Source organism: Sesamum indicum, unplaced genomic scaffold (assembly GCF_026168435.1).
Source record: "Sesamum indicum cultivar Baizhima isolate 11 unplaced genomic scaffold, ASM2616843v1 HiC_scaffold_95, whole genome shotgun sequence".
In the NCBI taxonomy this organism is placed as follows: Eukaryota; Viridiplantae; Streptophyta; class Magnoliopsida; order Lamiales; family Pedaliaceae; genus Sesamum; species Sesamum indicum.
The window spans coordinates 15,001-20,000 of NW_028292460.1; the positions used below are offsets into that span (position 1 = coordinate 15,001).

General features: G+C 32.8%; 1 non-coding gene across 1 annotated transcript; it reads right to left on the reverse strand.

The window, feature by feature from the left end:
- Positions 1-4,648: 4,648 nt before the first annotated feature.
- Positions 4,649-4,736, reverse strand: TRNAS-GCU (transfer RNA serine (anticodon GCU)). Its single transcript has one exon. It is a non-coding gene; the product is annotated as a tRNA-Ser (tRNA).
- Positions 4,737-5,000: the final 264 nt, after the last annotated feature.

The following is a 5,000-nucleotide window of genomic DNA, read 5'->3' on the forward strand; positions in this document are numbered from 1 at the left end:
ATTGAAGCCATAAGGCCCCTATCCATTTATTCATTCGACCCAACTAAATTTTGTTCCGTTCCAAGAATTCGAACAAGGTTTTGTACCGATCCGATAAGAATGAAATATCCTCAGAACTCTCCATTGATACGACATGCTATTTTTTCCATTTATTCCCTTTCAGGATCAGTCGTGGTCTTCAAACTTTACCAATGGTATAGACGAATTCCTCACTTCATCTAAATGTGTAAAAGATTCTAGCCGCACTTAAAAGCCGAGTACTCTACCGTTGAGTTAGCAACCCGAAGAAAATATAGATTAAACAAAATTTCAACAAAGGGTGTATAGATACAATCAGAATCAAAATCGATTAAATTCAATTTAAACAAAGAGAAAGGAGATTATACGAGCTAATCAAACCATTGAGCTAACAAATCTAAAAAAAAAAGATTTTCTAATGGATTCGAAAGAGAAAAATGAATTGATTAGATGAAAATACAAGAAATTCTCAGATAAAAGAAAAAAATAGACAGAATTGAAAAAATGGGTAGAGCACCTCTTATGTTATCTACCTTTTTTCAATCAAAAAAACCTCTTGTATCAAAGAAAGCATCATTTGAATTTTGAATAAGGTAAAGTAAAAAACCTATGGGACGGAAATAAATAGACCCGGTTTACTTATCACGATGAATTATATTTGTTCGATACACTGTTGTCAATATAAATGGCGAGAAAAGAATACAGTGGAAACAAAAAAGAAAATAAATTGCATTGAAATTGCAATTCAAAGAATTTCAATTTCACAATGCAATAATATTCAAAATTGTCTTGTATTGACACTACATATCTAATTTACATAGCTAAAAAAGTATAAATGGAGAAGAATTGAAAAAAAAAGATATCGGATTTTTTAGTCCATGATGTATTTCATCAATCTAAGTGGAATAAGCAAAGTGGATTCCTTGTTGGTTAGTCGAGTTCCAATGAAAACCACAGAAATGTCCGAATTTATAAGATCAATAAACTAAGGTTTTATCGTTCTAGACCATCGGATTCGACGGAAACAATGATAAATAGATACGAATACCCCAGAAGGGGGGGGGAAATCAAAAAAACAAGTCGAGAAAAATTATACAAAGTTATATACAAGCCGCTACCCCCCCCTTGGTATTTCTTTAATTGAATTTCATTTGATTAGACGGAAGACGGAAGTTCCTTAAAAACTTCCGCTTTCTTTAAAAGATTCTGAACAGTTCCTGTGGGTTGAGCACCTTTTTCAAGGAAATCTAGAATAACAGGAACATTTAAATAAGTTTGATTCTTCATTGGATCATAAAAGCCCACTTTTCTAAGATCTTTTCCTTCTCTTCGGGATCGAACATCAATTGCAACGATTCGATAGACGGCTCATTGGGATAGATGTAGATGAACAATACCCCCCCTAGAACCGTATAGGAAGTTTTCTCCTCGTACGGCTCGAGAAAAATGATTTGATTCGAAGTTTTGTCTATGTATGCAATTCGAATAAATTAAATGACAAATGGGGCCTATAAAATCAATTAGACTATGATTTCAGTCTTTTTTTTCCTGAAAATGAAAAAGAAACCATTCGTACTCATAACTCAAGTTAGATAACTCTCAAATAGCTGAAAGGAAAAATCTTTAGTCAATTTCATTTATTGAGTGGTCTTTACCCCCTTTTGTTTGTCTCGTTTAAAATTCTATTTGGATTCTTTAGTCTGATCCAGTTATTGAGATTATCGAGACAATTAAAATGGTGTTTCCTTGTTCTTAGATCCTTTATCCTTATTTTAAATCATTGGGTTTAGACATTACTTCGGTGCTTCTTAATCCTTTCAAAATGGCAGCAACATACCCTTTTTTGATTTTTTCTATCAAAGAATCCTATGGACAGTTGATTCCCCAGTGATACACTTTGAATCGAAAAAGTTTGATCAATTCCAACAAGTTTTGCTTTTGAATTGGAAACTTGCTCGAATTGGATCCTTTCGATTTCTATAGATGAAAGATACATTTACGAAGTTGTTCCAATTGATTGATTGGCATTAACCCTAGATCCTTGCCCCCGAGAAATGAATTAATCCTTTCTACTCGAGCTCCATCGTGGACTATTTACAACCCAACAAAAAAGAAGGGGTTCAGGTGTAACAGAACAAACAATGTCGAGCCAAGAGCACCCTCATGCCTAGATAAATCGAAAATGGTGGATGTAAAAATCCACAACGGACCGTGTCCTTCAAGTCGCACGTTGCTTTCTACCACATCGTTTCAAACGAAGTTTTACCATAACATTCCTCTAATTTAATTTGGAACCGGTATGGAATTGATTCAATTATGGAATCATGAATAGTCATTGGTTCAGCTGTCCATAGACATGGTAATCTAGACTTTTTCTATGATATGTGGGACGATTTTTCTTAAAAAGTCTTAGCAAGACAGCATCTTTAACATACATAAATAATATCTAGATAATAGAAAGAAATAGCAATATATAAACGAATAACTTTTTGAATCTGCATCTTCAAGTGACTCAATAGGATAGATTAAATGATTTCCTACTTTTTGGAGTACCAAAGATTCCACTTCCAAGGAATCATTAAAAATATTTATTAAATATATTTATAATTTAAATTGAAAAAGTTTCCTATTTAGACATCATTATTTAATTTGATTTCATTTGAAGAAAACTGGACAATAAGCATCACGTTTGATCCTCATAGGAAGATAAGTCTTTCTTTTTTAATTGACTCATCACTGATTTAATCTAAAATAGATCAAAAAAAAGAAGAAATAAATCCCATTTTTTTCATTTTCATGAGATGTATAAAAAAACAATGGAAGTTAAGATTTGAATCTTTACTCTTTTCATCTGATTACGAAAATCAAAAAATAATAGGGAGGGGTTTTCGTATCTATCAGATAGACTGAACAGTTGTCACTGTTATAGATATTCTATAATATAGAATTGAAATAATTTCAGTTTAAATAATTTAAGGGATCGCAAATGTTTTTCACAAAAACCAAAAAATTATTGTCATTGAAATAGAACGATACATACCATATAAGCTAAACATTTCCCCATTTTATATGATTCTATCATATGTATTTTCTTTAACATGGGGTTGAGTAATATTTCAATAATTGACTCTTGTGATAAAGTGAATAAAATAAAAGGGATAGGATAAATCACCCCTGCCTCAATCGTTACATAGATTTCCAATTTTTCATTAGAACCAAACACGAAATACCTAAATAAAATGAGATTCAAAGAAAAAATATTGGCTCCATAACATATTTCTATATGATATGGAACTTGATCATTTGTTAATGAGATTCGAAGAGACACGGGTAATTAAATTAATATGGATTAACTCCTATCCACTCCCCTACTTCTTTCTATGGGAATAATGGAGCATAAAAAAATGGATATGCGCTGGGACGGAAGGATTCGAACCTCCGAATAGCGGGATCAAAACCCGGTGCCTTACCACTTGGCCACGCCCCATTTCAATTTCTAATCTACACTAAGAAACAATAATATTGGTATTGGTTGTTTGTCAACTCCAGTCCAAATATCTATATATCTATAGAATAGATTGGTACTAGGATTTTGATACATATAGATATAGAATTCAACTTAATTTATTGATCATTACATAGAATTCAAGTAAGATATTGTATGAAAGTATGATTTCTTCTATTCTCCTTTGAGAATTGGAGGATTTTTGGTTGGGTGGGTTCAAAGAAAAAGAAGGATTTTTTGTCTAGCTTACTTACTTTCTTCCTTTTTCCTTATATCAAAAACTCAATCAAAGTGCAATTATCTCCAAGAACAAAATGTCTGTTATGCTTAATATCGTTAGTTTGATCTGTATTTGTATTAATTCTGCCCTTTATCCGAGTAGTTTTGTCTTCGGCAAATTGCCAGAAGCCTATGCTTTTTTGAATCCAATCGTAGATGTTATGCCAGTCATACCTGTGCTTTTTTTTCTCTTAGCTTTTGTTTGGCAAGCTGCTGTAAGTTTTCGATGAGATCCTTAATAATAATATCTTAGAAAATGCATGATTTCTTCGAGAAAAAATTCTAACAATTGAAAAATCAGATAAGTTTTAGAGTATGAACCCTCGATTCGCACACTGAAATTCTTGGATAGGCGCCATAAATCAGGCTTACCCCCACTTCCTCCCTTTTGACCCTTTTCCAGTGAAAGACCCTAACCCTATTAGGGTCTCCCACAATATCTAATTTGGATATAAACGAAAATTTTTTTTAATGAAAAACAAATGAATTTGTGATAATTCATTTCTATTTCTAGAAAAAAACCTCATTTCTTGGTGTCAAAATAGGATATGTGGTAGAAAAATGGAAGATCTACTCTCTTTTTTTTTCCAAAAAATCATCTTGGAGATTGTGTAATGCTTACTCTGAAACTCTTCGTTTATACCGTAGTGATATTTTTTGTTTCTCTCTTTATCTTTGGATTCCTATCTAATGATCCGGGGCGTAATCCTGGACGTGAAGAATAAAATCCAAAGGGTTTTTTCCTTGGTTAATTTTCAAATTTTCTTAGGATTTTATCTATTCCACACGTTTAACTAAGATTTTCAAAATTTGAAAAAAAAAAATAAATCAAGTCATCAACGGAAACGGAAAGAGAGGGATTCGAACCCTCGGTACGAATAACTCGTACAACGGATTAGCAATCCGACGCTTTAGTCCACTCAGCCATCTCTCCCAATTGAAAAAGATAATTACTACATTACACATAATGTAAGGAGTCTTTCTTTCTCTCTCTTCTTTCTCTATTCTATTATATATAGAGAGATCCACAAATCAGGAAATTCCTTTATCTAAAAGAGGGGCTCGAACGCGCCAACAATTGAACTAAAGAAAAATAAGGAAGACCTCTTTGTGTTGATTTTGTTCGAAAGGCCCTTCTTATTCTGATGGCCTGGCCTGGTCAGTACCTAGCCGGGCCTTTTTTTTGTTCCAAGGAATT